Source organism: Pseudorca crassidens, chromosome 14 (genome assembly GCF_039906515.1).
Source record: "Pseudorca crassidens isolate mPseCra1 chromosome 14, mPseCra1.hap1, whole genome shotgun sequence".
NCBI classification, from domain to species: domain Eukaryota; kingdom Metazoa; phylum Chordata; class Mammalia; order Artiodactyla; family Delphinidae; genus Pseudorca; species Pseudorca crassidens.
The window spans coordinates 5481028-5500821 of NC_090309.1; the positions used below are offsets into that span (position 1 = coordinate 5481028).

General features: G+C 46.6%; 1 protein-coding gene across 4 annotated transcripts in view; it reads right to left on the reverse strand.

The window, feature by feature from the left end:
* IL1R1 (interleukin 1 receptor type 1) overlaps nucleotides 1–19794 on the reverse strand; it is an 87356-nt gene that overhangs the window by 56887 nt on the left and 10675 nt on the right. Inside the window, exon 2 of one of the 4 annotated variants that reach the window (XM_067704065.1) lies at nucleotides 14497–14620. The exons of 2 other annotated variants lie outside the window; for them this stretch is intronic. The gene's annotated coding sequence lies outside the window, so the exon portion shown is untranslated. Of the gene's footprint in view, nucleotides 1–2266; nucleotides 2561–14496; nucleotides 14621–19794 lie in introns of those variants that run through there. One more of the 4 variants, XM_067704066.1, reaches the window with a different exon arrangement.

Below are 19794 nucleotides of genomic sequence, written 5' to 3' on the forward strand. Positions count from 1 at the left end.
GAGCGCCACCGTGGAGTTGTCCGTGTCGACGGTGTAGAGAATGTCCTCGTAGCGGATCTGCGCCTTGGAGATGAGGCTGATCTCGTTGCCCAAGTACGGGATGCCCGAGGGCCTGCGCGGGGACCAGACAGAGAGCGTCGCCGCGCAGCCCTCTGCTGATTCTCAAAGGGGGCCCTCCGCAGATCTGACGTTCTCTCTTGCTCCAGCTCCCTCTCCTCTGGCATCCTTTCTGTGAACTGTAGCCACCTTGGTCTCCCTTGGCTCTCAGCTCCATCACACCCATTCAGGAAGTTGGCGAACTCTGCCTGGATCCCCCTTCCCCAGGGAACTGGCTGGACACCCTCCCGTGGCCTGAAAATTCTCTCAGTTGGTGACCAAGAGCATTCATTTGTTTTCCTCTCAGGGACCACTGTCCTTCACTGGCTGATGTCCAGTATTTTAAAACCTCTGGTTTCATGTATTTTATGGAGTGCTTTTCGTTGTTGTCTCTGGTGAGAAAGAAAATCCAGGCCCAGTGACTCAGTCTTGGCTGGCAGCAGAATTCTGCCGCATAGTTTCTGAAGTTCGCAGATATTACCCTCTGCCATGAACATGCCACAAATTCTTTACACATCTCAAAAAAATTTGGAGTTGGAAACATTTTTGAAATATTTATAAAACAAAAGCCAGAATTAATAAATGTCAGACAAGACCAAGAATTTTGAGGAAGGAAGTAGACTGTGAATGATGTCAAGCAAAACACAAGCTGGCAACTGTCAGGTTCTAGAGGCACAGAGACCAGTCGGGAGGCACCAGAAAAACTCCCCAGGTTGTGAAGCAAGGAAGGAGGATAGGAAGGGAAGAGAAGAGGAAAGGAGAGAGGGAAGGAGGGAGAGAAGGAGGGAGACCTCTGAATCCACTATCTCCAGTCTTGCCAAAGCCAAGAATGCTGAAGGAAGAATTATTATCCATCATGATCACTTGAATACAGGCATCAGGAGGGAGGCGTTGAGAAGAAATTGTAAGAATGTTGAAAAAAGATGTTTAAAGAGAAAAAGATATTCTACATTAGTGGTCCTCAAAGGTCCCTGAGACCCTTCCAAGGGGTCCATAAGGTCAAAACTACTTTGATACTAATTCAAAGATGATCTGTGCCTTTTCCACACAAATTCTCTCGCAAAAAGCTACGTGATGTATAATACCTCAAAGACTGAATGCAGATGCAGACATGAGAATTCATCTGTCTCCTGTTGAGCCAGATATAAAGAGATTTCCAGAACAATGTAAACAATGTAAAATAATACCAGAAAAAAGTCTATTTTTTCTATTTGTTTTAAAAATCTAATCTTTTTTTTTTTTTGCGGTACGCGGGCCTCTCACTGCTGTGGCCTCTCCCGTTGCGGAGCACAGGCTCCGGACGCGCAGGCTCAGCGGCCATGGCTCACGGGCCCAGCCGCTCCGCGGCATGTGGGATCTTCCCGGACCGGGGCACGAACCCACGTCCCCTGCATCGGCAGGCGGACTCCCAACCACTGCGCCACCAGGGAAGCCCGAAAATCTAATTATTTTATAAAAGAGATGTTACTTATGTTAACAGGTAATGAAGTTATTATTTTTGAATGATCAATAAACTTCATTTTAAAATTTGTGTTCACTTCTAACACTGTCAATATCAATAGTTAACCCATGTAAATAAATCTCTGTAGAGTCCTCAATAATTTTGAAGAGTGAAGGGTCCTTAAATCAAAAGTTGAGAACTTCTGTTCTACCTAAAGCTTGGGCAGCCCTATGGAGACCACCGTGTAGTTCAGGGAAGCATCTTCCCAGAAGCAAGGACCAAGGGCAGATCAAGAGGTCAGAAGGGAGAATCACCCCCGCACCAGCTGCTTCACCTGTTACCCAGACTTTGAAATGATATTTCACTGAACAGCAGCCCCTCTAAGCCTCACCCATGAGGAACCGTGCCCTCGCTCACCACCGCGATCTGAGCTGCTCTCTTAGGTTACACAAATCCCACACTGAGTTTCTCAAAGGCTATGCAAAACAGCCAGCGCCATTTACAGTTTACTTCACTACCGCGTCCCTAACTGTTCCTCTGACCCAAGCCTAGTGATGATCCTTCACGTAGGAAGGAAATGTACAAGCAGTAAGCACCTATTACACGTCCGACAGTAAGTTAGATGCTTTAATAGGACACCCATCGAATGCTCACTATGCTGTGAGCGGTATCACTATCCCCTTATTTTACAGACAGAATCAGACATTCTAGGGAGCTTAAGGAACTCACCCAACTGCAAAATAACCAAATGAACTGGAGCTCAGGTCACTCTCCAAAACCGTTGGTCTTTCCCATCCACACTGCTGCCCTTTACTGCTCCAACATTTGTCACCGTTGTGGTGATGTTGTGTGTGAAGTTAAAAACTCCCTAAAATAGGTAGCAGCTGGGAGATCTGCTTTCCAGAACAAAAGGAGTATAGCCTGGTGGTTCGGAGTGTAGACAGACACTGGAGGTTCTGAGCTCCACCATATCCAAGCTGTGTGTGGCTGAGCCAGTCATAGCTTCTCTGTGTCTGTTTCCTTGATGGTAAAATGATGCTATAAATAGTCTCCACGTTACTGAGCTGTGTGTGAGGACTGAATGAGTTAATATGTAAAAAGCATTTAAACACTGTCTGACACATACAGAGTCAACAGTACAGAGGATCATTATTTGTCATACACACGAGGGTAACTCGCTCAGCCTCCTTGAATCTGTGGAAAGGGTACAACATTCCTGCCCTGATAACCACAGAGTTACTGACAGACTTACAGGTAATGAATATGCCTGAGAGTGTTTTTAACCGAATATTATACAAATAAGCAAATATTACTGAAGCATTATTAGCCATAAACTCCTAATGTGATATTTTGGGATAGGGATATTTCTGGTAAAGGGTGGGTCAATATTTCTGGCAAAAAGACTATATACACTAGTATATATACCACAGCTGATAAGGCCCTCATTCCAAAAACACCAATCAAAACCACATCTAAGAAGCAGGGTTTTTCTGCACAAATACTCCAGTCTAAAGTAATCAGGTGTGAGATGTACAAACAGCTTGGTCTCCATGGGATAGGACGGTGAATTTAGTCCATATCACGAAGAACTCTAAGGAACCGAAATCTAAACAGTACTCCAAGACTGCAAAGGGCTTCAGGGAAAGAAAACGTTGGTTTGCAACCAGAAGTTTCTCAACATGCCTTACGCAAACCCAGAAATGTAATTATTGCCATGCTAAAGTGGTTCTGTTTCTCTTCATTTCTCATTGTTAAAAAACTTTACCCAAACTTGAATCATTTCCTGTCTTAACAACTGCAATCTCTCTTTCCTGTTCTTCCTACACAACTAAACTCCCAATCACCACTGTCAAAGAAATTCCCCTCCTCATTGCCAAATAGATATCCCAAGCCATAAGATGTCACGTGCACACATGTGTGCACACACACACACACAGGCACACACATGCACGCACGTTCCTACCCTACTGAAGTCCCTACTGGTGCTCCACAGCATGTCACCATCTAACTTACTGTACATATTCCGTCATGATCTTGTTTATTAACCATCTACTTGTACTTCTACTTGTACTTCTACTAGTATGTGGTCTGTTTTATTCACTGTCATACTATCATTATCTAGAAGAAAGCCTGATATGTAGTAGATGCATTTTGCATTATGTAAGATGAATAAATGAACCAATCATTTAACTCTGCACTTTGAAAACTCTTGTGCTTGATTTCAGTATTTTTCATCCCTTCCGCTTAACAACACTTTGTCTTCCTTGTCCAGCTCTTTTCCACAGCCCTGATAGGACTCTTCAGCTGTCTTTGTTTTGTCTCACCGGGCACTGTCCATGAATGTACAGGTCTTGAGTTTTAGGACAACTTTTCTGTATTGGATCCTTCTAAAGGTAGCCGGGGAGCTGACTCAGCCAATGGGACTTCAAAGGATGGAGACCTGGAGCAAAGTGTTTCTCACCCTTGATTCAGTGGGGGAATGAGCAGAGCAGAGAAAGCTGAAGTCTGAATCACCATCTCCAGGGCTGCTGCAGGCAAAGGCCCAGAGGAGGAATGTGTGCATCAGACCAGCTGCTCCAATCCTGGCTTGCCTCCTGGGCTGACAAGTGGGCTGGGAAGAGAAGTGGCTCTCTTGATGCTATTTACTGAAGCATGGCACCTTCAAGCCCAGGTTGGGCAGCCACTGACCCCAGATATGGGAAGGGGACCCCGTGAATAAGAGCGAGGCATACCTGGGTCAGGAGGTGCCAAACCTGGCTGTGCACCAGAGTCTCCTGGACATTCTGGAGTCCTGCCTCCTGAGTGGAATCTCTACAGGTGGTGCCTGGATATCTGTATGTCTTAAGAGCTACCAACTGCTCCCCAGACCAACCCTTGGTAACCAACAAGCCGAGAAGACCACTAAGGACCCTTCCAAGCCATGACTACGAGACTCTGAGACCTCCAGAGAGGTAGGACATGGCCCAGGGGAGTTTTAAGTGGAGGTGGAGGTACTTCGGTTGGCCTGTGCTGGGGAGGGTGCCTTGTTTAGTGGACAGAAGCTGGGGCTTCTAGAGGTTCTGCAACACCCAGGACATCACTGCACAACAAACTGCCCCCCATCCTACCAAATTTTCAAACATCCCACACAACCTGAATGTAGGTAGAATCCGAGCCTGGAACCTAACTCTGTTTTTCATAGAAACAGGAAGTATTTTTGTGCAGTTTTACTACCTATTGAATTTTGCAGAAATGCAGTTGCCATGAAAATTGAGGGGAAGTAGAACTTTTCTTCCTGAAATTAAAAAAAATATTTTTCATCATGGGAAAAGTCACTGATGGCCCCACCACGCATGAGATCTGAAGCTCCAGAGAGGGACAGACTATCTCCATCTGGCTTTGCGGCTACCACCTTACAGACTTGTCTGTGCGTATCTGCACACCTGACGGCTTCTGTCTCCCTGTTCAGTGGTGCCCACAAATGTCCATGTTGAACTGAACATGGAATAGCTTTCATTTCTCCTTCACATTATGCTTAGTGTAATATAGTTACGTGTTTAATGTCATGTATAGATAGAATACGTTATCAGTGAATTTCATTATAAGTTTGTAAAGAGAATGTTATAAAATATGCATTAAGGAAAGGAGCATTAAGTCTGTTGAAGCAAAGAACCACTGATCCAAACCTCTTAACTCATCCCTCAAAACAAACCACCACTCAGCCATAAAAAACGAATGAAATAATGCCATGTTCAGCAATATGGACGGACCTAGAGATTACCGTACTAAGTAAGCCAAAGACAAAAATCATGTGATATCATTTATATGTGGAATCTAAAAAACTTGATACAAATAAACTTATTAACCAAATAGAAATAGACTCAGACATAGAAAACAAACTCATGGTTTCCAAAGGGGATAGTGGGAAGGGGTGGGGGGGATAAATTAGGAGGTTGGGATTCACACATACACACTTCTATATACAAAATAAATAAACAACAAGGTCCTACTGTATAGTCCAGGGAACTATATTTAGTACCTTCTAATAACACAAAATGGAAAATAATCTGGCAAAGAAGAGATAATATATGTATAAATGAATCACTTTGCTGTATACCTGAAACTAACACAACACTGTAAATTAATGATACTTCAATTTTAAAAAATGGTTATAAACCTCTTAACTCATCCCTCGGAACAAAGCTACTAGTTGGAGGAGAAACACTATTTTCTTTGGCTCGTCCTTGTTGTTGGCCTGTTTACCATTGACTTGATCCCCTTCGTCATCCAGGTGTGTGACCTATCCAGTAACGTCTCCCAGTAGAACCAGTTCAAATTCCAACCAGTCTTCCAGTACAAACCAGGTGCTTGTAGTGTCTCAAGCATCACAAAAGAGGTCTATTTTCATGGACGGGTCCCCAAGGAGACCCTCTCAGCTTCGCTCAGCTTTCCTTTTGAAGCACAGATAGTGCGAGCTTTCTTTTTAGAACTTGGTTTTATTCATGGCAACTCTGCTTTGACAGTTTACAGTCAAGACCACAAGGAGGGCTTGACATAACCACACCGGCTGACCCTGCTGGGCAATAAGTGCCACAGTGGGGCTAGAAGCTCTTAGCGTTTAGCGCGTCTCCTTTCTAAGCATCTCCCTTCCTCCTACCCCTCACCTGTGTGCCACAGTGTACACTCTGGCTGCTAAATGTGACTGCTGTCAATGCACCTCAGAAACTCTTCCCTTCAATGCCTGGGGAAGCCCTCGGTCCAAGAAACAATAAGAAGGTTACCAAGACCTGTGACCAAGGGGGAAAGGAGATATTGTTTGTACCAGACTAGATCCCAGCTGAGAATTATTCTTCATGCAGAGGTAATGAGGGAAGTTGCAAGAGAAAATCCTCTAGTGTGGTTTTCCTACCAAGTTGTTCTGCAGAGGAAAGATGGCACCTGCTAAATGATCGGTGGGTTCTAGATGGCTGGGGAGTAGCCGAGGAGGAGCCTCCAGGATACCCTCCCAGTCATCATCCTCCAAAGCTATAAGGGTGGCCATTCCGCCATCCTCCTCTCCATCCTCAGCTAAACTTCTCCTGCCTCAGCCGTGGGCGTTGCCATCTGAGTGCTTTACTTAGATGGACTTTCCTCTCCCCCTTCCTCTTTCCATCCTTTGCCCCCTCTTCCTCTCCTTCTTATTCTTCATCTCCCTCTACAATCTCTTCCAAGTCTCATTCCTTGCTCTCCATGCACCAAGAAAGACCCATATGAGATACTACCTGTATTTTTATATTTTCTTGGAATTGTATCAACGTACCTTATTTTAAACTGTAACGTTTTATCATTGTGTATACGTAAAGTATTGATATACTTCATAAGGATTCCCCCCAGCCTTTTCATTTGCCATTAACATTTATGGTATCTTCTGCTCTGATTTACTCAAATTTGTTTTAAGCCTAGCATTCTGGGAATACGTCATTATGAAAAAGCTAAATGCATTTATGAGAAAACTCAGCTTGCTTCTCAAAGTGGGGCTGATGATGCTTTTCCCAATAAGATATAAATACAATTTTACATATAATAAGAATAGCACAGCATTGGAATGTCTGAGGTTAAATATCTTTGACTGATGAAATTTGGCGTTTTACTAGGTTATCTTCTGAATCAACACACCTTGGATTGGAATGCAGTGTCACCTTAAGGAAACAGACTGAATGTACTCGAATACTTAACTCAAGGCCGCATTCAGCCTTGCTCCATTTATATAATGTCTTTGGGTTGGTGTCTAGTCAGTGTACACCTATTTCTCAGGAAAGGGAACCAACTTCCCTGTTCCGCCACTTCCCGTCTATAGATGTGGCCCTAGGGATGAAGGGATGATACCCTGGGCCATGGCTGGCTGGGCCAAGAGCGTTTGCTAGGCCCAAAGCTAGAGCATTCACTTTCTCTCTCCCCAGAACTTTGCATCCAACCTGAAACACACATCCTATGAGTCTCGGTTGGAGTCAACACAAAGAAGGTGCTATTCTGCTTAGAAATTCATCTGGGACACGCGGGGCGGCTATGTTTTCCTCTATATGAACCAGAGATGCAAAGAAAGGCAGTTTTCATAGAAAGAGAGAAGCAAGAAGTGGAGATAAGAAGAGAGAAAGACCCCTCAGGCTCTGCCGGGCAACCTCCCAGGCTGTTGCGGAAGCTAGGTGGCACCCTTGAAGGTTGGCTACAATTTCTCTTTTTTTTTTGCTTGAGCAAAGGCAGCTCATTTCAACAAGCTCATGGTTCTTGCCATTGCCAAGTCCTATCGCTTGTTATCACCAACATCTACCTGAGTGCATCTCACTCTTCACAGTGAATTTTTTCTCAGATTTGGTTGTTATTACACAGTTTGGTCCCTCTCTACTTCATGTCCACTCGTTCATCATTGTGTGTATGTGTGTGTCTGCGTGTGTGAGACAGAGACAGAGAGAGAACTGACATAGAAAGCTCTGACCTAAGTATAGAAGTTTGCCAAGAAAGGCACTGTTTGAGGTTAACCTGTTCCTAAAGAGGACGTCCAGCTAACCCCAAAGTGTCCTGAAAGACGGCCTTCACCTCTGGATCCACTGGGCCCTCGGGCCTGGCTCTCATTGTACAGACTCAGGAATTCAGGTTTTGTGGTGTTTCACACGCATACTGTTCTTGTGAGGCAGATGTGTCAGTCCAGAAAGGAACTCTGACTATTTAGCTTAAAATAAAACCTATAACTTCCAAAGGGACAGGATATTATTATTTACTGACAGCACGTTTTCTTCTTCCAGGAAGGACACATTGGGAAACCACAATCGCATCAGAAGTGTTCTTAATGACCAAGGAATCAGACAGAAGGCTGGGTCCAGTGGTTAACGGCATCCGTCTTGGGGACCTTCATCCCCACTCTGCATCAGCACTTCTCAGCGGCTGTGACTGGTGCACAGCACTGTCGCATTTATCCAGGGGTCCGTGCGTCTTACTCCACGGCAGCCCCAGGCCCTTTTTTCTCTTTAGCTGTATTCCAGGATACAGCATGGAAGCCAGCCTATCGCATGAAGGTGGTCTAATGCCATTTATACCGATTAAAAGGGTAATCTTTCGTACTGGGAATTATATTTCTTGAAAGTATTAAACAATGTATATTCTTCTGGGTCACCCTTTAATTGTTTCTGGTTGCCTGATAGCTTCCTACCTTTGCAGGAGAGGCATCCATTACCTTGGGGAGAAGAAGACGGAGGCTAGAACGAAGAAGGTGCTGCTTGTCTTAAAACTCCAGAGTAGAGTTTAAGGCCACGGCCAGACAATTGCCTATGCCAAGTGTCCTTAATTGTCATAGGTGCAGTAGGAAAGGAAGAAAGAAAATGCTGGCAAGTAACTATGACCTATCATCTATTGCGAGATGCATCTTAAAATGTGGTAGAAAATGTGCCAGGCTTTGCCGAGAGACAAGAGGGATTTAATTGGGGCTCCTCAAGCTGGGCTCTGCTTCTCAAGAGTCAGAGGGGAGGAGTGGACCCACACGCCAGAGAGTGAGCTGGGCTGGGCTAGAACAGGGAGGGCTTCCACCCAGCCCAGGAGGGCACGGCCTGCGGCCGATGGGAAGAGCCGCAGAAAGAGAAAACGGACGAAGCAAGAGCTGGGCTCTGACGGTCAAGTCTGGAAGCGGGGGTAGAAACCTACGGTCACTGGGCTCGTGGCTTCCTCCCCCGGGGGAGCCCGGGGGGTGGCAACTGCCCCAGAAAGGTGGGCACAGAGTGCGACCCGGCTTCCAGCCAGGCACAGAAGGATCCCAGAGCCCGGGGGCACCAGCAGAGTGGGAGAAGCGACCAAGAGCTCCTGGGACCAGGAAGCTGGAGTCCAGGAGCCTCACATCTGGCGCAATGGCAAGGCCCACGGCTGTTGGCACCGAGCAGCTTCATGGCCCACACCCAGTGAGACCTGTCACACCACAGCTGACACAGGAGGCCACAGGGACCCAAGGACGGGGGCTACCACCTGACCCGGCAGGATGAGGCAACTCCCCTTGAGGGGGGCAGGCTGGGACCTCTCCACAACCCCTGCAGATGCCACACCAACATAAGGGAGAGGGCCAGTGGCAGCCGGAGGGGTTGCCCTGAAAGGCCAGGTCCTAAGAGTTACTGAGATTTAAAATAAACTCAGTGACGGACATAGTCATGCCTGCCCTGGGCTAAAAACCTTGACCTGGACCGAGTATGCTGGAACTCATTAATCCTGGCATGTATTCATTCAGTAAATATTTACGGAGCACACACTACCTGCCGGGCAATGTTCTAGCTACTTGGGACGGATACGAGAACGAATCACACAAAAGCCCTACCGTCGAGCCTACATTCCGCAGGGGGTGAACCGATAGTAAACTGTGACCGTAATAAAGAAGGGACTTCCACGGGATGTGAGACGCGAACCTGGAAAATAAGTGTCTGCCTCAAGGAGTCTGGGCCTGAGAGCAAAACCATGTCCAGTTACACAATATCCATCCCCACGGGCGCCCCTACACTTGCGTATGCCAGCGTCGCCTCCCTCTGAAGGACCCTGAGGACAGAAGGAGGAACACGAGGTAGGCCGTGTCCTCGAGGACCTGACGGCCCAGCCTGTGAGTCTGCACCATGGGCTTCGCGGGGCAGGAACTGTGTCCTTTCCTTCATTTAATAAATGTTTACCGAGCACCCAGTAAAATGCATGCCTGGCGCGGGGCACTCACACAACACACAAGACATTCACAAAGCACACACGGCCTACACAGCACACACAGAAAATACACACACACAGCAGACAATACACCCTCACACAACACACACAGAAAAGTCACACAACATACCACATACGCAAAACCACGCACTCACACAACACACACACGGCAAACACAATACCTGCCACGCACAACACACGTGCTGACCCAGCACACGCATCCAAGTCTCCGTGCTGAAATGTTTTCACGTTTCACATTAAAGCCCCCAGGACAGAGATGCAGGCTGATGGGGCCAAGCAACCAGGCGAAATACGCCCACACGGAGGTGGTGAACGGAACGAAAGCCTTAAGACCTGGGTGGGGTGGGGGTGGGGGGTCCCGGGTAAGACACTTCAGGACAACACTTGGGGGTCCCAAGTTCCCGCAGGCGCCCCCCGCAGGCTCTGAGGAGGGATTTATGACCATGAGAGCTGTTTACAATCAAGAGCTCGGGGTCTGCTCTCATGATGTAATTTCTTTAAGATGCTCTAGACTCTGTTCCTGCAGGGCCGAGAGGGCCACCTGGCACCAGGTGTACCTGTGTGTCTCTCAACACCTGGTGCTTCAGTAAAGGTTACAGTCACATTGTGCAACTGTGTCATCGGGGTTTCTGTCCAGAAGTTAGTCTGATGCAGTGAAGTTTAAAACAATAACCTGCCGACAGCATGAAATTTATTTTCTAACTTTCAGCGGATCAAAGGAAGTGCAATTTGGCTTCCATAGTGAATATCCCCGTTTTGCGTGACAGCACAAAGTGTTTTGAGAGGAAAAACCCTCTGTGGTCAAAGGCGTATCTTTGAAGTGCAGTAAGGAGCTTATGTTTTAACTAGATATTCTTGAATGATTGAAAGAAAGTTCCAATCTCACTATGGCACGAAGTTACAGCTTTTACCATTACCCTCTGATAAACGTTTCTTTGGTCCCAGCTGAGCTGTATACTTACTCTGAGCAATTTTAAAAGAATGTGTGTGTGTGTGTGTGTGTGTATACACATATATACAGTATATATTGTATAGCTTTAAAGGAATATATATATATATATATATATATATGTTTCTTTTCTTGATACTTTCCAAACATATTCTTTACCACGATTGTAATGAAAAACTCCCAGGAGGTAGCAGTTTTAGCACTTTCTCAAGGTCGAATAAATGAGATTAACTCTTGAAGCTCGAGTGCTCAGAGTAAATGTTTTCTGCCCAGCAGTGTCCCCCGCACACAAGCGTTATTTCACACATCCCCAAGGGGCCATACAGACTTGGACAAACATTTAAACAAGCTGCCTCAAGTCCTTTTTGGAACAAGGTGAGATTCACCTAAACAAAGAAAGAAGCAGGGAACATGCCAGGTGAAAGTTAGGATGGAGAATCAAAGGTGGCTCTGTGAGTGCAGAAGTGACAAGTGAAACGTTGACAGCTGTTCAGAGATCTGAGAGTTGGAGGTAACTAACAGTAACATATGCAGGTACTTTACTTTGCTATGTCAACAGGAGAGCTAAGCCACAAATGTGTGTGCCGGGGATGCCACTAACGCGTGTGCTGGGGATGCCACGAGTGTGTGTGGTGGGAGCATCGCTAATGCATGTGCCGGGGATGCCGCGAGCAACAGTAACCCATAGACAGGAGAGGCTCAGGGTGCCTCCAGCTCTACCCATCCCAATGGTGCTTCGTCAGCCTCAGTTCCCCATCCGTCACATGGGGAAACCAGAGCCCGCCTGACCAGGACGGTGAACATACAGGTAAAGTGCTTTTTGCTGTAGCTGGCACATAGTAGGTGCTTTCTGCTGCTAATTTTGGTCCCCCAAGATAGGTAGGGGACATGTTACAGTTTCAAGCCTGGAGTAAGGATGCCTTCCCAGTCCAAAACTGGACCTGCGGTTTGATGAGAAAAGGTGCAGCTATGAGACAACACTGCCCAACGTTGAAAACTAAGACCTTTCAGTATTTTACCTCCCGACTGTGTCACACATCTAAGATTCGCACATAAACAAGCCTTACCTTTAAGAAGTGACTTTTTCCTTTCTCCTTTATGACCAGATTCTTTCAAACTAGGTCAAACACTTATTGCAATGGGGTTATGAATTAATGTGAGAACAGTAAGAAATAGAACCGAGAAACTACAGACATGCAAAGTTTATCTAGAAAAATGTTAGCCCTGTCATACAGAAAACACTAGGACCCAGCGCAGCAAGTCTGCTAACGTGATTTCACCCTTTTCTGCCAATGGGAGAAAAAGTGAACCCGAGAGTTTTCAGGACCATAAACATCCTCCTTCTGTGTGTGTGTGTGTGTGTGTGCTGGAGGGGAGGGGAGGAATCCTCTAATGTGTCCAACACAATGCAAATAAATGCTTCTTAAACTGAAATATGATTGACATGTTAGTTTCGGGTGTACAACATAATGATTGGATATTTGTATATACTTTGAAATGATCACAATAAGTTTAGTGAACCACCATCACCACCCACAGTTACTATGGTTATCATGCTGTATATTACATCCTAGGACTTATTTATTTTATAACTGGAACTTTGCACATTTTGACCCCTTCACCCATTTCACCCCTCCCCGCCCCCTGCCTCTGGTAACCACCAATCTGTTCTACCTCTGAGATAATTCAAAATCAGACTTAGACAAAGTGATCTCAATTATAGGGAAATCGCTCTCCCTCCTCTCCCCTTTTAGACAGAACCACTAACAGCACTTTCTAATAAATAAAATTCTCAAAATGCATTGAAGAACATTTAGAAGCAATAAAATTAATCCAGAAACATCTCTGGCAGAAGCATGTTGGCCATCTGAGCCAAAACCTGGCCGACCTTTCAATGTTATTATTGTATTGTGAAAAGAATTTTTAAACAAGCAGTTACCATATTTACTTAAGAGTCAACGTGGCCAAGAATGAAGTAAATACCGTGCGAACCATCAGGCCTCTTAATGACCAGAGAATCTTTTTATACTCAGAGTTTCACTGTCACTACTGGAGGCAACAAGATTATATGTGTGGGAGGCTCTTCAATTTCCCCCTCAGAAGGAGGACTGGGGAAGAAGAAAGGAAGTAGTGCTCAAAGCTAGAGAAAAGGAGAGATGAATAAGGCAGCAATCAGGAAAAGTCTGAACTACCCTAATGCAATAACCCACCACCCTGTGGACACAAAACTGACGTGTGGAGCCTACGTGGGTGTTTTTCCCACTTTGTCAAATGAGATGGTTAGACCAACACAGACTTTTCTTCCAAAGCACCCACATTAGCTGGATAAATAGTGCTAGGCCAGCCCCTACTTGCCCTTTGCTTGGGCTTTGGCAGTCAGAACCCAGCCCCGCAGGGCTCCCACTCCCCTGGATGAAGCCCAGACCACTGGCTCTCATTCCAGACCCTCCTGGCCTCCCTGACTCCATCTTTCTGACAAGTTCCCCTCCTTGCCTCGATGCTTCTTGGCCGAGGTCAAATCGCAAAGCAGCCTCCTTGCCAGTTTCTCCATTGTTCCCTCATTCCCTCTGCCCAGACTGTTATCCTTCTTCCTCCTTCGTCCTCCAGGCCCAGCCTCAATACTGTATGCTCCTTTCAGAGGGCGTCCTAGGGTTTTCCCACCCCTCCAACCAGGGGAAACGGGTGACTATCTCCACCTCCTCTGAGCCCTTGGCTTCACCTCCCCGTCCCTGGTGGCACCAGCACCCCGGACTCCGTAGGGCTGAGTCCTTCTCTCCCTGATACTCATCACATGCTGAAAGGTAAGCTCTTTCCCTTACTGACCGTAGCTTGAGCAGAGCAGATGTTTAAATCTTAGCCGAATAAATGACAGCGGCTCCGTTTACACTACTCACACCCACTGTCCCTTAGAAAATTCAAACCACACGGACGGGACAGAGAACCTGTGACCATGTTCAGGAACAAAGTATTCTGGGAAATGGACCTAAATTCCCCCAGCAGAGGGATGTGGCAATCACTCAGGACAGCCTTGTTCTAGCCAGCTTCTCGTTGACTTGGGTAAATTATGGAAATTACGGCTGTCTATTTCCCGGGTCAGTGATTCTCAGGCCACATTATAACACCTGCCCCCGGAGAGTTTTTAAAAAATCCCTCTGCCCAGGTCTGCTGCATCTCAGACCTATGCCATCAGAACGTCTGGGGGGTGGGGCCCGGGTACCTGGTAGTTCTTAAGGCTCCCCAGGTGATTCCAACGTGCGGTCAAGATCGACAAAGGCTGGCCTAGATCACAGAGGCTGACCATAGTAGGTACCTGTACGTAGCTGAGTGGGTCCCCTAATGCAGCAACACCATTTTCTACACCGACTGGGCCGACAGGGGCCAGGCAGAGGAAGAGAGTCCAACTTCAGGGGTTTACTCACACACAGCAGGTTTCCCTGGAACAATAATTCATGATCCGGACATCAGTTCCAGACTAAAGGAAGTGTCTGTCTCCACCACCCCTCCTCCGCCACCCTCCCAGCATTTTTCACTTTCCTATGAACCTAGTTTTTATATATTATGTCACGTTACCTAAATTTCTTAAACATTTCAACTGGGAAAGAAAATCTAGAACTCTGATCTTGCAGTTAAATAAATCTCAGAATTCGAGGTTGATGAGAAATATTCAAGTGTGCTGAGTGATGTGGGGTGTAATTTCCCACATTATTACAATTGCAAAAATGTAACCTCTCCTTCTCCCTATGAGTCAGCTCAGCAAACCACTGCGATATTCTAGAGAAGTGCTTAAACCTTGAGGGAAATTTGTTCAAAAGAGGTTGTCATGGCAAGTATCACATGAGATTTTTTAAATCAACAAGTCAAAGAACCCATTCTATCACCCCTGGCTAGAATCATATATTTTCTCCCCAGGAAAGAAATGCTGTGACTTTTTGCATATTGTGTAACAGGTTATTATTTTGTTTGTTTGTTTCCCAGCCTAATTGAAATATAATTGACATATAACATTGTGTAAGTTTAAGGTGTACAACGTGTTGATTTGATATATTTTTATACTGTCAGATATGACCACCATAGTGTTAGCTAACACCTCCATCCCATCACATAATTACCACTTCTTTTTTTTGTGGTGAGAACATTTAAGATCTACTCTCTTAGTGACTTTCAAGTATGTAATACAATATATTAGCTACAGTCACCATTCGGAACATTAGATCCCCAAACTTGTTATTCTTATAACCGGAAGTTTGTACCTTGACCAACATCTCCCCATTTCCCTCACTCCCCAGCCCCTGCAAACGCCACTCTACTCTCTGTTTCTCTGAGTTCAGCTTTTTTTGATTCCACATATAAGTGATATCGTACAGTATTTGTCTTCCTCTGTCTGGCTTATCTCCCTTAGCTTAATACCCTGAAGTTTCTTCCATGTTCTTGTAAAAGGCAGGGTTTCCTTTCTCATGGCTGAATAGTATTCTATTGTATGTCCAGTATGTACCACATCTTTATCCATTCATCTGTTGACAAACACTTAGATTATTTCCATATCTTGGCTATTATGAATAATGCTGCAATGAACACGGAAGTGTAGGTATCTCTTTAAGATACTGATTTCATTTCCTTCGGATATATACCCAGAAGTGGCATTGCTGGATCATATGGTAGCTCTATTTTTTAATTTTTTGAGGAACCTCCACACTGTTTTCCAAAGTGGCTACACCAATTTACTTTCCCACCAACAGTGCACAAAGGTTCCCTTTTCTCCACATACTCATTAACATGTGTTATCTGTTCTTTTATTGATGTACAGATCATTCATTAACAGATAGATGATACAATCTGTGAAACCAGGTTTCTCCCACCTATTTCAGGCAGGGCATGTTTAATCCTTCCAGAGAAATATCTGTTGAGTTCCTATTATAGTTGAATTTTTACTTTATAATATGTATTGTATTGGTTGTAGCTTAAATATTATCTACAGACCATTTCAGAGGCTGGAAAATAACCCTTGTACAGAACGCCTTCTTTAAAAACTAGCTTACAGGTACCAGGTGCCAGCTTGGATGATAAGTTCCCATAAGAAATGGTAGAAGGGAGCCTTAATCATGTTCCTCCCGTGAACGAACTCTGAAAGCTTCGGCACTCATAGAAATATGAGTTCAAATACATCTCAAAAAGAATTATTCATCGACTAGCACTTCCCTTCTTTGGGTCCCGTTATCATATCAGCACAGTGAAACGCGAAGAGGTTTGGGAGCCCAACTGACTCAGGTTCAAATCCTGACTCTGTCATTCACCTGCCACCATCTGGAGATGGTACCTGCCTAAATCTGCTAGCTCTGCCCCCCATCTTCCTTTGGGACAAATTGAAAACAGCAAAACCTCTGTACAGAGCACAGGTAATGTCTGTAAAGCACCTAGACGCCGCCAGGAGGAGCCAGATGACAGCTGACCCTGGTTCATTCAGGACAGCGGCAGATCTGCCCAGAGCGATGTGGTCAAAGAACCAGCAATTGAAATCCAGGTAATAAATGATCTGAGAAAAGTTGTCCCATGATTTCCAGTCAAGTTCTGCCCTCTCACTAAGTCCAGGAATTGAATGAGGGAAACCACATCAACCTCTGGGGTCATACTCATGGCTGTGGAATGTGTTGGGTTTGCAGCCATGTTGGAATATATCGTTGGCGTAAGTGGCTGAGTGGATACAGTCAAACAAACCAACACTGCTTACCTCAGCCAGGAAGTTCAGCATCTTCAGAAAAAAGAGGATAATGTATAAGTGTGTCCACTTCCAATAATTTCCCCTCAAGTGACAAAAAAGGCAAACCTCCACAAAAGACACAATCACGCCATCGCCTAGTTCTATAGCAACATCATCATTCATTTGTTCATTGATTCGGAGAATGTCTGAAGCCTTCAGACGTCAAACTTGCTAATATTCTCACTGAAATTTTAGTCATTGTCATGAACAGATTGAACACAGATATCGGAAAACCAAGAGCCTAAAAATCTATGAATCCTGAAATGTTTATTTTAATTACAATTAGCACAGATGCCGTTCAAGTTTTGTCTTTGTTTTGTTTTGCGGTACGCGGGTCTCTCACTGCTGTGGCCTCTCCCGCTGCGGAGCACGGGCTCAGGACGTGCAGGCTCAGTGGCCATGGCTCACGGGCCCAGCCGCTCCGTGGCATGTGGGAACTTCCCGGACCGGGGCACGAACCCGTGTCCCCCGCATCGGCAGGCGGACTCTCAACCACTGCGCCACCAGGGAAGCCCCGTTCAAGTTTTCTAAATATGTTTTCTGGGCTTTTCCTTTGTAAGTATCCCTTTGGCTGTGCCTCTTTTACCTCCTTATCATTACCACTAGACAAGTCCCAACCCCACCCCATGTTGTGTTGGATTGGGCCACTCTGTCTGAGTTGAGCATCTGGAACTCATCTGTGGAATCCCTTCTCCTCCAGAGCAAACCCTGCCTGCCCTCTTCTCCCTGGACCAGGAAGCAAAGCTAGCTGAGGTGTTAACTGATCTCACAGCTGTCCCACTTCCTGCCCAGGTGGTCCTATCTCCATGGAAACCTGCAACCCTGAACACATCTTCTGGGCCAGCAGGTCCTGAAGCCTTCATTCAGACACACCACCTACGCACACACACGCACGCACATGCGCTAATCCCCACTCTAATCACCAGTTGTGCCCTAGATAGGGGCCTGAGAGCCCGACCAACAATACTTGACCTCGGTCCCCTATGTTCCTTCCCAAGATAGAAGCAACTCTGGGCTTACAGCCTGAACCATCAGGCACGTGAGGGTGTGGCCCAGCCCTTCTGCAGGGCTCTGCCAGTGCTACAGGCTCGGAAGCCAAGCTGCCCCATGATACTGGAACCAGAGGGGCCAAAGTGAAAGAGGATGCGGGGCAGAGAGAGCGCCTCTCCTCCAGGCCTTCCCCAGCGATGAGGCTGAGGAATTTTGCTCCATTTGGGGATGCCTGGAGAGCATCCTCAGGGAGCTCAGAATCGGGCTAGTCCCAGCTCCACCCTTGGCCCACCCCGTGGCCTTGAGGAAAGCTCTTGATTCTTCACCTCTAAACATAGAAGGAACACCCTACCTGCACCTACAGAGAAGGACATGAGAAGCTCCAGCCCCATGGACTCCACAGCACCAAACAGGCCCCCGCAGTGGTCTGCAAGGCCGGGGTTCTCATCTGGAACCAGAGGCGCCTGGGCCTCTCTGCTGCCCCCTCCGCCTGCCTTTTGATCATTGATGTTAATTCTGTCTCGAAACTGTAAGTAAGAAAGTAAGAAGCCGCTGCTCACTTTCTTCCTCTGTGTTTTCCCATCCTCCGACTCCTCTCGGCACCGGAAGCACCGAGCACGGGGCTCAGTCCGGACTGGACGCTCATGAATCATTTCTCAGAACCCTCAGTTAATTTAGCAAAGCGTGAGGGGATGAGCAAGAATGCCCTTTGTACACCTCGTTTCATTCCTGGGAGAGGCAGAGTGCGTGCCTGTGGAATGTCTCCACGGCCACGTTCAGGCAAAGCACCTGTCGCTTGTCACACACCCAGGAATCCAGGGCTGGGCGAGACAGCACAGTGTCCTGCGTGCCAGGACATGTCTGCCCTGCCACCATCTCTCATGGTAAATACAACGACGGCCCCCAGTGCTCGGGCACAGGGACTGGGCTTCCCTAATATCACACAGGTGAGCACTTGTGGTCTGGGAGGTAAGACTGTACACACTCTGGCACCATCTCCCCAGCCTGTGACTGGGAAGTTCAGAATGAAACCCAAGCTCCTTACCATGGCCGCATCTCTGTCTACACCACCGTGATCTGGCCCCATCTCTGTCTACGCCACTGTGATCTGGCCCCATCTCTGTCTACGCCACCGTGATCTGGCCCCATTCTCCTGCCCCCCCACCCCGGGCTCAAGTGCCGCTGTTCCCTCTGCCTCAGACCTCACGCCTCCTCACAAGGACCCCCCATCACCAGGTAACGTAGACCCAGCCCCTTAGCCACTGTCTCAGCAGCCATCTGTGTCTTTCACGACGCTCATCACACACTCGACTTGGGCTACTGCCCGGCCCCTCTGTGTGCCCTGCCCTACTGCAGCATCCCATGGCTGGACACCCACGAGGCTCAGAAAACAATCGTCATGATCACAGCCGGTTTTAAAACAATCTCAATGCCACTACACACCTATTAGAATGGCCAAAATCCACAACACTGACGGCAGATGCTGTCAAAGATGTGTAGCACCAGGGACCCTCATTCACTGCTGGAGGGGGTGCAAAACAGTGCAGCCACTTTGGAAGACAGTCTGACAGTTTCTCACCAAACTAAACATACTCTTGCAGTACGATCCTGCAATCACTCTCCTTGGTATTTACCCAAAGGAGTCGAAAACTTATATCCACACAAAAACCTGCACATGGATGTTTATAGAAGCTTTATTAATAACTGTCCAAACTTGGAAGCAACCAAGATACCATTCAGCAGGGGAATGGATGAATCACCAGTGGTCCATCCAGACAATGGAATATTATTCAGTGCTAAAGAGAAATGAGCTATCAAGCCATGACAAGACATGATGAAACCTTCAATGAATAATACTAAGGG